Source organism: Lepisosteus platostomus, unplaced genomic scaffold, assembly GCF_059453375.1.
Source record: "Lepisosteus platostomus isolate fLepPlt1 unplaced genomic scaffold, fLepPlt1.hap1 Scaffold_42_H1, whole genome shotgun sequence".
Classification (NCBI taxonomy): Eukaryota; Metazoa; Chordata; class Actinopteri; order Semionotiformes; family Lepisosteidae; genus Lepisosteus; species Lepisosteus platostomus.
The window spans coordinates 357,775-378,313 of NW_028291665.1; the positions used below are offsets into that span (position 1 = coordinate 357,775).

The 20,539-nt window shown below is 41.5% G+C and overlaps 8 non-coding genes across 8 annotated transcripts; 2 read left to right on the forward strand and 6 right to left on the reverse strand.

Annotated features, from left to right (window-relative positions):
- Window positions 1-1,430: 1,430 nt before the first annotated feature.
- On the reverse strand, window positions 1,431-1,512 carry trnas-uga (transfer RNA serine (anticodon UGA)). The gene has a single exon. It is a non-coding gene; the product is annotated as a tRNA-Ser (tRNA).
- A 1,536-nt stretch (window positions 1,513-3,048) lies between these two features.
- On the reverse strand, window positions 3,049-3,122 carry trnan-guu (transfer RNA asparagine (anticodon GUU)). The gene has a single exon. It is a non-coding gene; the product is annotated as a tRNA-Asn (tRNA).
- A 1,193-nt stretch (window positions 3,123-4,315) lies between these two features.
- trnar-ucg (transfer RNA arginine (anticodon UCG)) lies at window positions 4,316-4,388 on the forward strand. The gene has a single exon. It is a non-coding gene; the product is annotated as a tRNA-Arg (tRNA).
- Window positions 4,389-5,942: 1,554 nt separating this feature from the next.
- Window positions 5,943-6,024, reverse strand: trnas-uga (transfer RNA serine (anticodon UGA)). Its single transcript has one exon. It is a non-coding gene; the product is annotated as a tRNA-Ser (tRNA).
- A 1,536-nt stretch (window positions 6,025-7,560) lies between these two features.
- trnan-guu (transfer RNA asparagine (anticodon GUU)) lies at window positions 7,561-7,634 on the reverse strand. Its single transcript has one exon. It is a non-coding gene; the product is annotated as a tRNA-Asn (tRNA).
- A 2,808-nt stretch (window positions 7,635-10,442) lies between these two features.
- trnas-uga (transfer RNA serine (anticodon UGA)) lies at window positions 10,443-10,524 on the reverse strand. Its single transcript has one exon. It is a non-coding gene; the product is annotated as a tRNA-Ser (tRNA).
- Window positions 10,525-12,062: 1,538 nt separating this feature from the next.
- trnan-guu (transfer RNA asparagine (anticodon GUU)) lies at window positions 12,063-12,136 on the reverse strand. Its single transcript has one exon. It is a non-coding gene; the product is annotated as a tRNA-Asn (tRNA).
- A 1,193-nt stretch (window positions 12,137-13,329) lies between these two features.
- On the forward strand, window positions 13,330-13,402 carry trnar-ucg (transfer RNA arginine (anticodon UCG)). The gene has a single exon. It is a non-coding gene; the product is annotated as a tRNA-Arg (tRNA).
- The last annotated feature ends 7,137 nt before the right edge of the window (window positions 13,403-20,539 follow it).

Genomic DNA, 20,539 nt, shown 5'->3' on the forward strand with positions numbered 1-20,539 from the left:
AACTGTATGGAGATCTCCAGCTCCGAGCTCAATTGCAATGAAAAAACATGCAGAACAGAACTGGAGAGCAGCTGAATTTGTGCTCAGTAGGGTGGGGAGGACTCAGCATTGCTATTGTTCTAATTGGCATGAACTGCAGGGGATCTGAATCAGAACATGTCAGTCAGTTTGATCATTGCGTCAGTATGTAGGCCACGTTAATACAGAATTATTACTTTGTCTGTCTCGTCTTTGTATATAGCTGAATGTCCCTGACAATTTCATGTTAGTTTTTAAGAACGACATTGGTGCTAATATATACATATATAGTATATAAGGAACACGTAAAAGTTTAGTCCATGCTGAAAGGATAAGAAAACCGCCACAACGTTTCATCTTGGAATAAATCTTTACTTGTTGTTTTGCAGCCTACCCATTCTGACCTAACTCCTCCCTTGAAATTCCCTAACAGATAAGGGTACGTAACGGCTCATGCGATGCTCAGTTGCAATTTGTCCCAAAACAAACAAGAACAGCAGCTGAGGGTTTGAGTTTGAACATGCACTGTATTAAAGCAGCTTTTATTTCCATTGATAAATGCTAGATATTCCTACAGAGATTCTCCAGGTAAGTAAGCGATTCCTGTTTCTGTTTCTATTTCTGTTTCATATATACAGTATATATATGTTACATGTGTCTCTGCAATAGTATAAATGTGTTATACACTATCAGGGGCTGCTTTTTTGTGCACCTCATCTACAACAAGGGTTTTTTTTTTCATTTATGTTTGTGGACCTTCACCATTTGAGGAAGTGAGTTAGATAAGAAAGTTACAGGTATGGTGAGCAATGACTGACAAAGGCACGTACTGCGTATTCCTTACAGAAGTGTAAGCAATTTGTTCTAAAAAACACCGGCTAAAGTCCAACATCGTTAGCAATCTTATTACTTAAACAGAATTAACATCAATAAACTGTAAGGTGCTGGTACATGCGAGTAGATTTGATCTTCTATTAAACAAAAATGCAATTACAGCTCTAAAAAGGTCAACCTAGACTTCTGTAACAGATCTGTTCAGGTCATCGCTGTTTCTCTGACCTTGTGAGTCTTTGGAATTTTAAAAGTGTATTTTGCTTGCCTTTCATGTGGTCTGTGTACAAGTCACTGTGGCGTATGCGGTCCTACACAGCCTTGCTATAGACGTGACGAGCCTCCGCTATGTTGCAATGGAGAACAGGTTCAGTACGGAGCTGCCGAGAAAATTCAGCTGGAAAGCTCGTTGCAGAAAAGCATCGTTCTCTGTGTCCAGCGGCAAAGCGTCCATCGTGGGTGCTGAAGAATCGATTTCACAGGCTGTGGGTCCAGGCGATTTAGAGTGTTAAAGGTCCCAGTGAAAACGAAACGGCGCCGGTCCTTTTACACGCACGCACGCAACCAAATGCAAAGGACGCCGTAGTCGGCAGGATTTGAACCTGCGCGGGGAGACCCCAACGGATTTCAAGTCCGTCACCTTAACCTCTCGGCCACGACTACAGCAAGCGCCGCGGCCGCTGCCTTCTTGCTACAATCGAACAGGGAGTGCGAGGCGGCGGCGGCAGCGGAGGCAACTTTTTTCAAGTTCGCTCTCCGTTTAAGAAACCTTTTACGCCATACGTGCAAGCACACACACACACACCTCAGAGGACTTAAGGGTGGCTTCAAGTTGGAATGATAAAGTCTCCCCGTTCGGACATGAAAACAGAACGTTCTTAGACAGAAAGCAATCAACAACAGAGACATCTGGACGACGATTTTAGTCACTGCACTTTGAATAGCATTTTTACTCCAGTTACAGGAGATGCACCAATGGCCCTTGACCTACGCTCTTACCAATGCCTTGAACATTCAAACAAAACAGCCCTCAAGTCCTGCGGTTTAATATAACGCTGTTACGTGTCGAGGCAGTATTTGACTCTGTCCTACCGTTGAGACACGGGGCGTATATGGAAATGAACACATGCTACGGATCGTCTCTAATCGGTCCCTACAGTTGGAAGGCTCCTTGAAGCGTGCACCCCCATCATTCATCTTTGCGCATCTGTGAAAGGTAGACTCTTGAGCAATGTTTGAGCCAGCTCTAAGGCAACTAGTGCTATTGGACAGACACCTCTGGAAGATCCTAAGAGTCTCTTAACACCACTTCCAGCAGCAAGCTTAATTGTTCGCTGGAGGTCTCCCACCCAGGTACTGACCAGGCAAAGAATCACCAGTACATTGAATGAGGAAGTTAATCCTGAAATCCAATTACATATCTCAAGGTAAGACAAATCCATAAGAACATGTCTTAGTATTACTTCGTTTACATTAGTATGGCACTGAGTTGGAGCTCCTCTTTAAGCTGTGGTTTAGTTTTGCATTCATGTGTTTCTAGAGCAGTTATTTATGGGGGTGGGTGGGTCTTTCACAGAGGCTCAGGACAAATCCCCCGCCTGAAAGTCTAATGTGTGCGTTCAGACAGTCACAGGTCAAGAGCCAGGCAGGAGGACAATGGACAGAAGAGCCAACGAACTAAAAATAAAAGAACAAATATGAAAAAGCCACCATCTTTTTCTTTTTGACATTTTCCGACTTTCATGCAAGCCAGGACAAAGTTGCTCGTAGCTACTTGTGGATTCAAATACTCTATCGAGTGCTTTGATGAGTTTTTGCAATTTGATTGTCGTCCTATCAGCCTGTTTCTGTTTTTTTTTTTCAATCTTGGGATGGAAAGTATGAGGGAAATGATGGAGCAATCAATAACCGCTCCGGAAAAATGGCAGAATGAAATGGTCCGTCACTAAGGACATTTGTGAAGCAGAGGAGTGACATCACCACAAAGGCGACACATTCTGCTGATGGTTTTGGTGAATAATGATTGAGGTGCGTTAAGAGAAAGGTAGCTGTGTCAGCATGCGTAGGCTGCAAAGGATCAAGCAAAGGTTTACTCCATGCTGAAAAGAGAAGAAAAGAAGCACAACGTTTCGACTGTGGAGCCTTCTGCGCCATCTTCTTTAGCGGTGATGATGTTTACATTGGAAAAACGGAGACATGCGTCCCTGGGTGGGCTTGAACCACCAACCTTTCGGTTAACAGCCGAACGCGCTAACCGATTGCGCCACAGAGACTGACGGCCGCTTGTGCTCCCTACATTTGCAGGTTTATGGTCAAAGAAAACAATCACTTGCGCTTCTTGCAGCCGGCAATCTTTTTCCACTGACAACCAAGAAATGGATTTCATCTTTCACAAGCTGTATGGATTTCTTCAAAAACAAGTTATTCCAGAAAGGAAATGAATTCTTGCATTAAACTGAACCAAGCTGTACATGTTTGTCTGAAATGAGACATTCGGCACAACAAGACACGGAGAGAGGCACCGCTGGTATTCAGACCCAGGATCGCCTGCTTACTAGGCGGGCACTTTAAGCCACTAGGGAACAGCGCCAGCGGAGCACCGCGCTTTTACAGACACTTGGACACATCTGCGTTCGGTGTGCACTTAACCTGCTCTCTGAACCCGTTGCCTCCGTCCCATTTAATAGCAGAACTGACGCCAAGAGAAATGATGAGAAATGGCATTTATCGGGCACTTTTCATGTCCAAGGAGCTCAATGCCCTTGACACCTCCCCAAGGCGACAGAGCTGTGCATTCTTTGGCGACACCATTTTTTCTTTTGTTTAATTTCTATACTTATTGATAGAATAAAAACGATATGTCATGTACTGTAAGGGAAATGTCTCTTTTCATGGGGAAAGCTAGCACCAGCAAATGTTGTGTTTAGAAGAAGTGATTTAACATGACACGTGACCTAATTTACCGGAGCAAAAGCTCACCCAGCAAGCCCTGCTTTACTTCTACAGGAGAGAAGTACTGTAGAGTCTGCAAGATGTTCAGCTGGGTAGCTACGTCAGCATGCCTCGGCTGCAAAGGAACAAGTACTAGGTTTATTGCATGCTGAAAAGAGAAGAACGGAAACACAGCGTTTCGACTGTGAGGTCTTCTCACACCTGAAGAAGCCTCACACCTGTAAAAGGCTCCATGGTTTTCTTTCTTCTCTTTTCAACATGGAATACACCTATTGTCTGCAAGATGTGACAATTTCATGGTGTTTTGGAAGAAAACCTTTTTTCTTTGAATTCAAAATCAATCGGAATTTCAGCACGACACATCAACACTTTTTCTGTTTTAAGGAGATGATATTTTAAACCTGATAAAAATAGTAGGAAACACAAGTTTCTTGCTGTGAAAATTTAGATGGGGAAGTGTACTACTAGTAGCAGTGTAGAGCTCTCTGTGGTGGAGTGCAAGCGCATGTTCTATGGGCCAGTGGCGTAATGGATAACGCGTCTGACTTCGGATCAGAAGATTGGAGGTTCGAGTCCTGCCTGGCTCGTGAGGCTTTTAAACCTCTCAGGTTCCTCGGTAACAGGTTGCCGTCATGTATATGAACTATAGAAAAGCATTTGCCACAACCCGTAAATTAGCACGCAAGTGCGGGCTGGTGAACACAGAACTGTATGGAGATCATCTCCAGCTCCGAGCTCAATTGCAATGAAAAAACATGCAGAACAGAACTGGAGAGCAGCTGAATTTGTGCTCGGTAGGGTGGGGAGGACTCAGCATTGCTATTGTTCTAATTGGCATGAACTGCAGGGGATCTGAATCAGAACATGTCAGTTAGTTTGATCATTGCGTCAGTATGTAGGCCACGTTAATACAGAATTATTACTTTGTCTGTCTCGTCTTTGTATATAGCTGAATGTCCCTGACAATTTCATGTTAGTTTTTAAGAACGACATTGGTGCTAATATATACATATATAGCATATAAGGAACACGTAAAAGTTTAGTCCATGCTGAAAAGATAAGAAAACCGCCACAACGTTTCATCTTGGAATAAATCTTTACTTGTTGTTTTGCAGCCTACCCATTCTGACCTAACTCCTCCCTTGAAATTCCCTAACAGATAAGGGTACGTAACGGCTCATGCGATGCTCAGTTGCAATTTGTCCCAAAACAAACAAGAACAGCAGCTGAGGGTTTGAGTTTGAACATGCACTGTATTAAAGCAGCTTTTATTTCCATTGATAAATGCTAGATATTCCTACAGAGATTCTCCAGGTGAGTAAGCGATTCCTGTTTCTGTTTCTATTTCTGTTTCATATATATATACAGTATATATATGTTACATGTGTCTCTGCAATAGTATAAATGTGTTATACACTATCAGGGGCTGCTTTTTTGTGCACCTCATCTACAACAAGGGTTTTTTTTTCATTTATGTTTGTGGACCTTCACCATTTGAGGAAGTGAGTTAGATAAGAAAGTTACAGGTATGGTGAGCAATGACTGACAAAGGCACGTACTGCGTATTCCTTACAGAAGTGTAAGCAATTTGTTCTAAAAAACACCGGCTAAAGTCCAACATCGTTAGCAATCTTATTACTTAAACAGAATTAACATCAATAAACTGTAAGGTGCTGGTACATGCGAGTAGATTTGATCTTCTATTAAACAAAAATGCAATTACAGCTCTAAAAAGGTCAACCTAGACTTCTGTAACAGATCTGTTCAGGTCATCGCTGTTTCTCTGACCTTGTGAGTCTTTGGAATTTTAAAAGTGTATTTTGCTTGCCTTTCATGTGGTCTGTGTACAAGTCACTGTGGCGTATGCGGTCCTAACCAGCCTTGCTATAGACGTGACGAGCCTCCGCTATGTTGCAATGGAGAACAGGTTCAGTACGGAGCTGCTGAGAAAATTCAGCTGGAAAGCTCGTTGCAGAAAAGCATCGTTATCTGTGTCCAGCGGCAAAGCGTCCATCGTGGGTGCTGAAGAATCGATTTCACAGGCTGCGGGTCCAGGCGATTTAGAGTGTTAAAGGTCCCAGCGAAAACGAAACGGCGCTGGTCCTTTTACACGCACGCACGCAACCAAATGCAAAGGACGCCGTAGTCGGCAGGATTTGAACCTGCGCGGGGAGACCCCAACGGATTTCAAGTCCGTCACCTTAACCACTCGGCCACGACTACAGCAAGCACCGCGGCCGCTGCCTTCTTGCTACAATCGAACAGGGAGTGCGAGGTGGCGGCGGCAGCGAAGGCAACTTTTTTCAAGTTCGCTCTCCGTTTAAGAAACCTTTTACGCCATACGTGCAAGCACACACACACACACCTCAGAGGACTTAAGGGTGGCTTCAAGTTGGAATGATAAAGTCTCCCCGTTCGGACATGAAAACAGAACGTTCTTAGACAGAAAGCAATCAACAACGGAGACATGTGGACGACGATTTTAGTCACTGCACTTTGAATAGCATTTTTACTCCAGTTACAGGAGATGCACCAATGGCCCTTGACCTACGCTCTTACCAATGCCTTGAACATTCAAACAAAACAGCCCTCAAGTCCTGCGGTTATATATAATGCTGTTACGTGTCGAGGCAGTATTTGACTCTGTCCTACCGTTGAGACACGGGGCAGATATGGAAACGAACACATGCTACGGATCGTCTCTAATCGGTCCCTACAGTTGGAAGGCTCCTTGAAGCGTGCACCCCCATCATTCATCTTTGCGCATCTGTGAAAGGTAGACTCTTGAGCAATGTTTGAGCCAGCTCTAAGGCAACTAGTGCTATTGGACAGACACCTCTGGAAGATCCTAAGAGTCTCTTAACACCACTTCCAGCAGCAAGCTTAATTGTTCGCTGGAGGTCTCCCACCCAGGTACTGACCAGGCAAAGAATCACCAGTACATTGAATGAGGAAGTTAATCCTGAAATCCAATTACATATCTCAAGGTAAGACAAATCCATAAGAACATGTCTTAGTATTACTTCGTTTACATTAGTATGGCACTGAGTTGGAGCTCCTCTTTAAGCTGTGGTTAAGTTTTGCATTCATGTGTTTCTAGAGCAGTTATTTATGGGGGTGGGTGGGTCTTCCACAGAGGCTCAGGACAAATCCCCCGCCTGAAAGTCTAATGTGTGCGTTCAGACAGTCACAGGTCAAGAGCCAGGCAGGAGGACAATGGACAGAAGAGCCAACGAACTAAAAATAAAAGAACAGATATGAAAAAGCCACCATCTTTGTCTTTTTGACATTTTCCGACTTTCATACAAGCCAGGACAAAGTTGCTCGTAGCTACTTGTGGATTCAAATACTCTATCGAGTGCTTTGATGAGTTTTTGCAATTTGATTGTCGTCCTGTCAGCCTGTTTCTGTTTTTTTTTTTCAATCTAGGGATGGAAAGTATGAGGGAAATGATGGAGCAATCAATAACCGCTCCGGAAAAATGGCAGAAAGAAATGGTCCGTCACTAAGGACATTTGTGAAGCAGAGGAGTGACATCACCACAAAGGCGACACATTCTGCTGATGGTTTTGGTGAATAATGATTGAGGCGCGTTAAGAGAAAGGTAGCTGTGTCAGCATGCGTAGGCTGCAAAGGATCAAGCAAAGGTTTACTCCATGCTGAAAAGAGAAGAAAAGAAGCACAACGTTTCGACTGTGGAGCCTTCTGCGCCATCTTCTTTAGCGGTGATGATGTTTACATTGGAAAAACGGAGACATGCGTCCCTGGGTGGGCTTGAACCACCAACCTTTCGGTTAACAGCCGAACGCGCTAACCGATTGCGCCACAGAGACTGACGGCCGCTTGTGCTCCCTACATTTGCAGGTTTATGGTCAAAGAAAACAATCACTTGCGCTTCTTGCAGCCGGCAATCTTTTTCCACTGACAACCAAGAAATGGATTTCATCTTTCACAAGCTGTATGGATTTCTTCAAAAACAAGTTATTCCAGAAAGGAAATGAATTCTTGCATTAAACTGAACCAAGCTGTACATGTTTGTCTGAAATGATACATTCGGCACAACAAGACACGGAGAGAGGCACCGCTGGTATTCAGACCCAGGATCGCCTGCTTACTAGGCGAGCACTTTAAGCCACTAGGGAACAGCGCCAGCGGAGCACCGCGCTTTTACAGACACTTGGACACATCTGCGTTCGGTGTGCACTTAACCTGCTCTCTGAGCCCGTTGCCTCCGTCCCATTTAATAGCAGAACTGACGCCAAGAGAAATGATGAGAAATGGCATTTATCGGGCACTTTTCATGTCCAAGGAGTTCAATGCCCTTGACACCTCCCCAAGGTGACAGAGCTGTGCATTCTTTGGCGACACCATTTTTTCTTTTGTTTAATTTCTATACTTATTGATAGAATAAAAACGATATGTCATGTACTGTAAGGGAAATGTCTCTTTTCATGGGGAAAGCTAGCACCAGCAAATGTTGTGTTTAGAAGAAGTGATTTAACATGACACGTGACCTAATTTACCGGAGCAAAAGCTCACCCAGCAAGCCCTGCTTTACTTCTACAGGAGAGAAGTACTGTAGAGTCTGCAAGATGTTCAGCTGGGTAGCTACGTCAGCATGCCTCGGCTGCAAAGGAACAAGTACTAGGTTTATTGCATGCTGAAAAGAGAAGAACGGAAACACAGCGTTTCGACTGTGAGGTCTTCTCACACCTGAAGAAGCCTCACACCTGTAAAAGGCTCCATGGTTTTCTTTCTTCTCTTTTCAACATGGAATACACCTATTGTCTGCAAGATGTGACAATTTCATGGTGTTTTGGAAGAAAACCTTTTTTCTTTGAATTCAAAATCAATCGGAATTTCAGCACAACACATCAACACTTTTTCTGTTTTAAGGAGATGATATTTTAAACCTGACAAAAATAGTAGGAAACACAAGTTTCTTGCTGTGAAAATTTAGATGGGGAAGTGTACTACTAGTAGCAGTGTAGAGCTCTCTGTGGTGGAGTGCAAGCGCATGTTCTATGGGCCAGTGGCGTAATGGATAACGCGTCTGACTTCGGATCAGAAGATTGGAGGTTTGAGTCCTGCCTGGCTCGTGAGGCTTTTAAACCTCTCAGGTTCCTAGGTAACAGGTTGCCGTCATGTATATGAACTATAGAAAAGCATTTGCCACAACCCGTAAATTAGCACGCAAGTGCGGGCTGGTGAACACAGAACTGTATGGAGATCATCTCCAGCTCCGAGCTCAATTGCAATGAAAAAACATGCAGAACAGAACTGGAGAGCAGCTGAATTTGTGCTCGGTAGGGTGGGGAGGACTCAGCATTGCTATTGTTCTAATTGGCATGAACTGCAGGGGATCTGAATCAGAACATGTCAGTTAGTTTGATCATTGCGTCAGTATGTAGGCCACGTTAATACAGAATTATTACTTTGTCTGTCTCGTCTTTGTATATAGCTGAATGTCCCTGACAATTTCATGTTAGTTTTTAAGAACGACATTGGTGCTAATATATACATATATAGCATATAAGGAACACGTAAAAGTTTAGTCCATGCTGAAAAGATAAGAAAACCGCCACAACGTTTCATCTTGGAATAAATCTTTACTTGTTGTTTTGCAGCCTACCCATTCTGACCTAACTCCTCCCTTGAAATTCCCTAACAGATAAGGGTACGTAACGGCTCATGCGATGCTCAGTTGCAATTTGTCCCAAAACAAACAAGAACAGCAGCTGAGGGTTTGAGTTTGAACATGCACTGTATTAAAGCAGCTTTTATTTCCATTGATAAATGCTAGATATTCCTACAGAGATTCTCCAGGTGAGTAAGCGATTCCTATTTCTGTTTCATATATATATACAGTATATATATGTTACATGTGTCTCTGCAATAGTATAAATGTGTTATACACTATCAGGGGCTGCTTTTTTGTGCACCTCATCTACAACAAGGGTTTTTTTTTCATTTATGTTTGTGGACCTTCACCATTTGAGGAAGTGAGTTAGATAAGAAAGTTACAGGTATGGTGAGCAATGACTGACAAAGGCACGTACTGCGTATTCCTTACAGAAGTGTAAGCAATTTGTTCTAAAAAACACCGGCTAAAGTCCAACATCGTTAGCAATCTTATTACTTAAACAGAATTAACATCAATAAACTGTAAGGTGCTGGTACATGCGAGTAGATTTGATCTTCTATTAAACAAAAATGCAATTACAGCTCTAAAAAGGTCAACCTAGACTTCTGTAACAGATCTGTTCAGGTCATCGCTGTTTCTCTGACCTTGTGAGTCTTTGGAATTTTAAAAGTGTATTTTGCTTGCCTTTCATGTGGTCTGTGTACAAGTCACTGTGGCGTATGCGGTCCTACACAGCCTTGCTATAGACGTGACGAGCCTCCGCTATGTTGCAATGGAGAACAGGTTCAGTACGGAGCTGCCGAGAAAATTCAGCTGGAAAGCTCGTTGCAGAAAAGCATCGTTATCTGTGTCCAGCGGCAAAGCGTCCATCGTGGGTGCTGAAGAATCGATTTCACAGGCTGCGGGTCCAGGCGATTTAGAGTGTTAAAGGTCCCAGCGAAAACGAAACGGCGCTGGTCCTTTTACACGCACGCACGCAACCAAATGCAAAGGACGCCGTAGTCGGCAGGATTTGAACCTGCGCGGGGAGACCCCAACGGATTTCAAGTCCGTCACCTTAACCACTCGGCCACGACTACAGCGAGCACCGCGGCCGCTGCCTTCTTGCTACAATCGAACAGGGAGTGCGAGGTGGCGGCGGCAGCGGAGGCAACTTTTTTCAAGTTCGCTCTCCGTTTAAGAAACCTTTTACGCCATACGTGCAAGGACACACACACACACACCTCAGAGGACTTAAGGGTGGCTTCAAGTTGGAATGATAAAGTCTCCCCGTTCGGACATGAAAACAGAACGTTCTTAGACAGAAAGCAATCAACAACGGAGACATGTGGACGACGATTTTAGTCACTGCACTTTGAATAGCATTTTTACTCCAGTTACAGGAGATGCACCAATGGCCCTTGACCTACGCTCTTACCAATGCCTTGAACATTCAAACAAAACAGCCCTCAAGTCCTGCGGTTATATATAATGCTGTTACGTGTCGAGGCAGTATTTGACTCTGTCCTACCGTTGAGACACGGGGCAGATATGGAAACGAACACATGCTACGGATCGTCTCTAATCGGTCCCTACAGTTGGAAGGCTCCTTGAAGCGTGCACCCCCATCATTCATCTTTGCGCATCTGTGAAAGGTAGACTCTTGAGCAATGTTTGAGCCAGCTCTAAGGCAACTAGTGCTATTGGACAGACACCTCTGGAAGATCCTAAGAGTCTCTTAACACCACTTCCAGCAGCAAGCTTAATTGTTCGCTGGAGGTCTCCCACCCAGGTACTGACCAGGCAAAGAATCACCAGTACATTGAATGAGGAAGTTAATCCTGAAATCCAATTACATATCTCAAGGTAAGACAAATCCATAAGAACATGTCTTAGTATTACTTCGTTTACATTAGTATGGCACTGAGTTGGAGCTCCTCTTTAAGCTGTGGTTTAGTTTTGCATTCATGTGTTTCTAGAGCAGTTATTTATGGGGGTGGGTGGGTCTTCCACAGAGGCTCAGGACAAATCCCCCGCCTGAAAGTCTAATGTGTGCGTTCAGACAGTCACAGGTCAAGAGCCAGGCAGGAGGACAATGGACAGAAGAGCCAACGAACTAAAAATAAAAGAACAGATATGAAAAAGCCACCATCTTTGTCTTTTTGACATTTTCCGACTTTCATACAAGCCAGGACAAAGTTGCTCGTAGCTACTTGTGGATTCAAATACTCTATCGAGTGCTTTGATGAGTTTTTGCAATTTGATTGTCGTCCTGTCAGCCTGTTTCTGTTTTTTTTTTTCAATCTAGGGATGGAAAGTATGAGGGAAATGATGGAGCAATCAATAACCGCTCCGGAAAAATGGCAGAAAGAAATGGTCCGTCACTAAGGACATTTGTGAAGCAGAGGAGTGACATCACCACAAAGGCGACACATTCTGCTGATGGTTTTGGTGAATAATGATTGAGGCGCGTTAAGAGAAAGGTAGCTGTGTCAGCATGCGTAGGCTGCAAAGGATCAAGCAAAGGTTTACTCCATGCTGAAAAGAGAAGAAAAGAAGCACAACGTTTCGACTGTGGAGCCTTCTGCGCCATCTTCTTTAGCGGTGATGATGTTTACATTGGAAAAACGGAGACATGCGTCCCTGGGTGGGCTTGAACCACCAACCTTTCGGTTAACAGCCGAACGCGCTAACCGATTGCGCCACAGAGACTGACGGCCGCTTGTGCTCCCTATATTTGCAGGTTTATGGTCAAAGAAAACAATCACTTGCGCTTCTTGCAGCCGGCAATCTTTTTCCACTGACAACCAAGAAATGGATTTCATCTTTCACAAGCTGTATGGATTTCTTCAAAAACAAGTTATTCCAGAAAGGAAATGAATTCTTGCATTAAACTGAACCAAGCTGTACATGTTTGTCTGAAATGATACATTCGGCACAACAAGACACGGAGAGAGGCACCGCTGGTATTCAGACCCAGGATCGCCTGCTTACTAGGCGGGCACTTTAAGCCACTAGGGAACAGCGCCAGCGGAGCACCGCGCTTTTACAGACACTTGGACACATCTGCGTTCGGTGTGCACTTAACCTGCTCTCTGAGCCCGTTGCCTCCGTCCCATTTAATAGCAGAACTGACGCCAAGAGAAATGATGAGAAATGGCATTTATCGGGCACTTTTCATGTCCAAGGAGTTCAATGCCCTTGACACCTCCCCAAGGTGACAGAGCTGTGCATTCTTTGGCGACACCATTTTTTCTTTTGTTTAATTTCTATACTTATTGATAGAATAAAAATGATATGTCATGTACTGTAAGGGAAATGTCTCTTTTCATGGGGAAAGCTAGCACCAGCAAATGTTGTGTTTAGAAGAAGTGATTTAACATGACACGTGACCTAATTTACCGGAGCAAAAGCTCACCCAGCAAGCCCTGCTTTACTTCTACAGGAGAGAAGTACTGTAGAGTCTGCAAGATGTTCAGCTGGGTAGCTACGTCAGCATGCCTCGGCTGCAAAGGAACAAGTACTAGGTTTATTGCATGCTGAAAAGAGAAGAACGGAAACACAGCGTTTCGACTGTGAGGTCTTCTCACACCTGAAGAAGCCTCACACCTGTAAAAGGCTCCATGGTTTTCTTTCTTCTCTTTTCAACATGGAATACACCTATTGTCTGCAAGATGTGACAATTTCATGGTGTTTTGGAAGAAAACCTTTTTTCTTTGAATTCAAAATCAATCGGAATTTCAGCACAACACATCAACACTTTTTCTGTTTTAAGGAGATGATATTTTAAACCTGATAAAAATAGTAGGAAACACAAGTTTCTTGCTGTGAAAATTTAGATGGGGAAGTGTACTACTAGTAGCAGTGTAGAGCTCTCTGTGGTGGAGTGCAAGCGCATGTTCTATGGGCCAGTGGCGTAATGGATAACGCGTCTGACTTCGGATTAGAAGATTGTAGGTTCGAGTCCTGCCTGGCTCGTGAGGCTTTTAAACCTCTCAGGTTCCTCGGTAACAGGTTGCCGTCATGTATATGAACTATAGAAAAGCATTTGCCACAACCCGTAAATTAGCACGCAAGTGCGGGCTGGTGAACACAGAACTGTATGGAGATCATCTCCAGCTCCGAGCTCAATTGCAATGAAAAAACATGCAGAAAAGAACTGGAGAGCAGATGAATTTGTGCTCAGTAGGGTGGGGAGGACTCAGCATTGCTATTGTTCTAATTGGCATGAACTGCAGGGGATCTGAATCAGAACATGTCAGTTAGTTCGATCATTGCGTCAGTATGTAGGCCAAGTTAATACAGAATTATTACTTTGTCTGTCTCGTCTTTGTATATAGCTGAATGTCCCTGACAATTTCATGTTAGTTTTTAAGAACGACATTGGTGCTAATATATACATATATAGCATATAAGGAACACGTAAAAGTTTAGTCCATGCTGAAAAGATAAGAAAACCGCCACAACATTTCATCTTGGAATAAATCTTTACTTGTTGTTTTGCAGCCTACCCATTCTGACCTAACTCCTCCCTTGAAATTCCCTAACAGATAAGGGTACGTAACGGCTCATGCGATGCTCAGTTGCAATTTGTCCCAAAACAAACAAGAACAGCAGCTGAGGGTTTGAGTTTGAACATGCACTGTATTAAAGCAGCTTTTATTTCCATTGATAAATGCTAGATATTCCTACAGAGATTCTCCAGGTGAGTAAGCGATTCCTGTTTCTGTTTCTATTTCTGTTTCATATATATATATACAGTATATATACAGTATTGTACTATTATTATATAATTCGTTACACTGTGGCTGTGTTGTGTGTGTTAAGCTGCTGTTGCACTGCAATTTCCCTCACGGGATCAATAAAGTATCTATCTATAAGAAGACATTACCAACAACGACCACAAGATGGAGATATTGTCTAGACATTACCAACAACGACCACAAGATGGAGATATTGTCCAAAGAGGCAAGAAGGGCAAAGCCGCGATAAGGTAAAATCATTTTTTGTAAGAGATTGGTGTCAGAATGCACATCCGTATCCCAAACAGAATCTCTAGTAAAATATGATCATTTGTGAAACAGGCAAATGAGTGTCTGCTACAATATGATTGCTACAGATGCAGCCATTCAAAATGTGCGGGCGATACTGCATTATTTTCCGGTACGCTGTACGCAGTCTACCGCGAGTTACCGGTAAATACCGCTAGCAAAATAATAGTATCCGGAATTTCCGCAAGGTGGAGCTAATAAAGCTCAACTTCTCATGTTTGAGCTGTAGCCATCAAAGTCTTTAATGAAGATATTACTAATAGTATTAATAATAAATGACCTTGGACAAGCTGTAAACTCAAAGTATTGCCCTGGTCCACATTATTTTTTTCACTGACCTTCTTTGTAAAAGTAACACCACAGCATTTCGCAATCACGCATTTTTTTCCAATCATGCAAAGTACAGTAATTTTTGAGAATCGATTCACCATGCCTTTCACATGCTCATAAAAGAGATTGATTTAGGAACATAAACATATTACCGTATGCAAACTGTACTGTATACAGTTTGTATATGTATATGTATATGTATATGTATATTTAATGTCTTAACTGTGCCCGTTTAAGTATTGAATATTTATATGGAATTTTACCACTGAAGGGAAATCTTAGTGCCTGAGCATAAAAAGAATAGGAGCGTAATGCAACGCGTGTGAAGGCCATAAACGATATTAATTTTGGAACATAAACATACAGTATATGGCTGGTCTCGGTACTTTAAAGAAAACATACACGAAACATGGTTTCATTATGACCAGAATCGGTCTTGAGATATTTTTAACTTGATTTACAGTATTTGAGAGGTATGTCTTGACACCGATACTACGTAAATACTCCTCACGTATATGTTTCTAGGTTTATATTATGCATTTCATACGGTCAAATTGCTTTTGAGCAACTGATGAGAAGCGCGAAACGGTATGCCCAGGGCGTTTTAGTTTTTGTTTTGTTTTAATGCAGTGCAGTGGATTGATTAGAGATATCAAGTACATACAAGTCATTTTTTAAATGTTGTAGTTCGTCTTGTAAAAATGTTACGAGTACATCATCTGTCAACAATTACACAGGTTCTGTTTCCATATTGCGGTTTTTGGTTACGTAATACTATTTTCTAATTTCACGTTGTGAATATATGATTTGGGCAAACAGAGCCGCAAAGAAGTACATTATGGGTTGTTGTTGTTTTTTTGCAGTTTTATCTAAAATAAGCGATGCTTAAACCTTTGTCTGATTCTTGTGAAACTATCCACACGACAGTTACCTAGGAGTTGACTTCAGTGATGTCACTGATGGGATGTTTCTAAAAATCCATCCTCTGTAAAACATCTTCTCTAGTTGTTCTGCATATGTATTCGCTAATGAAGCTGTGTGTTCTGAGCCTGGTTCTCTACATTTCTGTATGAACCAGCTTAGAGGGCTAAAGACAGCTTGTGTTTAAATTGAGTGTAAGGTAATTTATGCTTCTAAAGTCATGGTCAGCATTTATTATTGTACTGTGCTGTAAACTTCTTCTGTGCCTAATTACATTATTTTATAGTCGATAATGTTTCTGTAGTGCTTTTTCAGCCCTCAGCATGTGACTGCGCTGGTGGTGCTGTGGGTTAGGTTCCTGACTCCTATGTCACATGGTCTGTGGTTGAATCTCATGGAACTATGACTTTAATTTTTAACAAACATTTCTTTGAAAAAATGAAACATTTCCCTTGGTCAGAGATTAAATAAAACCTCACTCGCATCAAAACAAATTTATATTTCTAAATATCACAACATGATCGAATTTACGTCTTTTTAATAACAATGAATAGTCACCTATGCGTTACAAAATAAACATTTATATTGATTTGAATCGAGTTTTGATTTAAATCGTAAACGCGTGTTTAAAGGCGATATACTGTATAAAAGCGCTGATTCTTATGGAATGTGTTTGGCCGGGGATTCAAAAAAATTATTTTTTTTAATCGCGTATCTAAGGAAAATTGCAGTATAACTTTGTTCATGCACAAACAGTGGCATGTTACATTATAATTTGGGTGTCTCCTCTTGCCAGAAAGCTCTAAATTGGATTTTGAGTGCGGTTTTTGACTTTTTCTAAATTGCAACCCATAAATAAAGCTGATACAGTTTAGACTTACTGTATTCTAAACTGTATTACAACATCACATTGGACAATGCAACGTAAATTGCAAAAATGCACTTGGAATCTGTCCAAGCCCTACTACGAAAATTATTAAAACTGCGACACTTATCATTCATCTTTAAATAAACTTTATTTTATATAGCGTTTTAAGCGAATAGGTAATTAGATTGCTCATAAACCTAATCGCTTTTTCTACATAAACACAGCGTGATTGCTCTCTGAAAATGCTTTTTTCTTTATATTTAGGCTCAGATTTCAACTATAGATTGTATTATTATAAACTTTCTTGGAAAAATGTCTTTTATGTAAACCATGTTTGCTATTAATTCATTTAGGGCTAAAATACGTTCATTGTCTTCCAATCGAGTCGAGTTGACATTGGAAGCTTGCCACGCCCGGACTGTTATACCAACGCATTAGCATGTTGAAGCGATTTCATTGAGGAGGCCATCTACTAGTTAACACTGTACTTCCTACTTTGAAAACACCTGTGAAATTGGTTTAATTCGTCACAGCCAGCACTCCGGCAGAGAGGGGGGTTGTACTCGTTAATGTCTGATGACATACAAGTGGAAAGATTACAGATTTTAATCGTTTTTTTTCTGAACCAGGGAAAATCTGATCATGTTTCTCTATAACAATAATAAAAAACTTTATTTTAAATTATTTTACATATCCCGCTTGCACATCGCACGACTTTAATAAATCTATTCTTTATTAATACTAAATAAATAATACTAAAAATACTACAGCAAAGAGGTCACTTGATTTTTGGAATAATTCCAAATAGCACAATGATCCACTGGCATTCCTGAAGTCTGTTTAGTGCATAATCTTCCAAATACAATCACTAAGCAATTATAAGAATTATACCATCCTATTTCTTTGTGATGTCCTGTAAAAACTAAACCTATTTTTATAAGGCTTTTACTCAAAAGGTTTCCAAACACACAAAGCATTTGTGAAGTACTATAGTATTTCTAAAGGTTACTGGTACAACATCAATCATTAAAGCTTAACAATAAAGTTTAGATTGCTGACTATGGACTAACTACATTAACTAACTGCAATGCAACATTATACATTTTACAAGAATATCTGGTTGAATTCTTGCATTTGTAGCCAATTTAATGCGAGAGAAATAAGCCAATTTAATTATTTCACAAAAAATAATGTAATATAAAATGGATGTTTTTAACTTTATTGTAGTGTTTTAGAAACTAATATGTCTTCAAAAATGGTTGTTTTTCACTCCTAGGAATGAAAGCTGTTGTTATATGATGTTTATTTTCAAATTTGGAAAAATCAAAGGATTCTAGCTTTCTCCCCTTGCAGGCATCGGACACAGAGAACCTCATGGTTTTCCTAAAAATCATTTTTTATGTTCCCTGGTGTTCCAAACTTAGTTTTAATTTGTTATTATGTTAAAAACAGGGTAATAAATTTCTAATTGGACTATAAATAATGTCATATTGTCTGCTATAAAACTGATGTTTTCAACTCTATTGTAGAGATTCTAGAATCATCTAATAGAGAATTGAAATAAAAAAAGGGCATAAGAAAACATTACCAACAACGACCACAAGATGGAGATATTGTCTAGACATTACCAACAACGACCACAAGATGGAGATATTGTCCAAAAAGGCAAGAAGGGCAAAGCCGCGATAAGGTAAAATCATTTTTTGAAAGAGATTGCTGTCAGAATGCACAACTGAATCCCAAACAGAATCTCTAGTCAAATATGATCATTTGTGAAACAGGCAAATGAGTCTCTCAGGTGCCCATTGCTCATTTTCAGACACATTTATGCAATACTTTCACCATGCGTTGAGCAATAGGGATTAAAGATACCAGAGGTAAGGTTTAAAAGTGATTCTGAGGTGCAACACATCAGCAATACAGCTAGGCATCTGAAATGCGGGGTTTGAGAGCCCTTCAGGGAACACCGTACCCTAAAGGTACCAGAAGTCCAGTAGTATAAGCATTAAGTCACTGTCACCCCTGTTACAATGTGATTGCTACATATCTTCATTTCTTTGGTTTTTAAGGAGTAAGAGTGCAGGGGGTCTAAATCTGCGATCCAGTGTGTTGAAGTATTTCACAACATTACCTGTAGCCCGTATGGAAATAAATACTAATTCTGATTATTGCCCTGGGCATGTACCAATAAATCACTGAGCATATATATATATATCACTGTGTTGAAGCTAGAGACCTGTATGTAATATTATGGTGCTAAAATGTCATTTTCACATATATTAATGTAATAAATGATTGCTTATGCTTTATAAACAAATCTAATTAAAATAAATGATTAAGTTTTGTATTTATCTTGTACCATAGAACATGATTTTCTTTGTATTTCAAGCCCACAAAGTGTCCAAATGACGCACTACATGATATAAGGAAGATTATCACATGCATATCGGTATTATCTTTCTTATGAAAATGCATTCCTTTCATTACCTTTTACTTTTTAAAATGAACTCAAATTGTGTATAATGTAATAATTTAAGTAGAAGTGCTTCACTGTTCTATGCCGTCTGGAAATAAATCCTCAGACTACTTACTGCCCTGGGCATGTACCAATAAATTACAGGAGCACATCTATATATCACTGCGTTGAAGCAGGAGACACACAATCACTGCAAACACATCCTAAATACAGTGTTCTAGCACCTTTGACCTCATCCAGAACATATCATTTCTTGAAAGGGATTGCTGTCCGAATGCACATCTGAATCCCAAACAGAATCTCTAGTAAAATACGATCATTTGTGAAACAGGCAAATGACTGTCTCAGGGGCCCATTCCTCATTCTCAAGACACATGTATGCAGTACGTACACCATGCATTGAGCAATAGGGATTAAAGACACCACAGCTAAGGTTAGAAGTCATTCTGACTATATTCTAAAATATTGGACTCATATTCTTATGATGGCAGACATGATGCTGCGTTTAAAACCGGGGTTAATGGACATTATATGACTGTCAATTCTGTTTTGTTTTGGAGACTCTTGGCTGCCTATATGGTACACTGCAGCGTGAAGGAATTATTTTCCAAAACTGTGTCAGCTCAAAAGTTGTAAGAGAACCTCTCCAGCTGCTTTAACTCTCTTCATTTTTGTCATTTAATTGTCCGTCGGCACTATGTGGCAGCGTTGCATGACAACCCCTCTCACCACGGAAAGGAACCTAACAGCTTTGGTAAGAGAGTAGAAAAGGACCTGGCCAGTAAGGGGCACGAACCCGTGACTTTGGCGTTATTAGCACCATGCTCTAACCAACTGAGCTAACCGGCCTCACGACAGTGGCTCTCTCTGTGCTGCAAAAAATCGAACTCAGGGAATTTCTTTTGCCCTCCTTTGAATAGAAAGCCGTGTAATTCAGTGTACGGGCTTTCTCATGCAGTTTCATGGTTCTTGTAACCCAAATCCTACACTGGCCTGAAGTGCCCCCCATTTCACAGAATTTTTCAGCTGATTTAAAATGTACCTAAAGGAGAAGCATTATTGAAGACGATCAATTACCAAGAGCTTTTGTCAAAGGTTTTGGTGGTCATTTTTAATGACCACAGAGCGCTGTGACCTCGGTTTTACATCTCATCCAAAAGACAGCGCCCTTTTACAACACAGTGTCTCCGTCACTATGCTGGGGCATTGGGACCCGCACAGACCTCAGGGTGAGCGCCCCACCGCCGGCACCATTAACACCGCTTCCAGCTGGAAGCTTTGTTTTTCCCTGTAGCTCACCCTCATCCGGGTACTGACCTGGCTCACACCTGCTTAGCTTCAGTGGGTTTTCAGTTGCGAGTTGCAAGGGGATGCAAGTGATGGAGCAGCTCGCTGCAAAAGCCACTGCATTGGCCGGGAATCAAAGCCGAGCCTCCCGCGTGGCAGGCGAGAATTCTACCACTGAACCA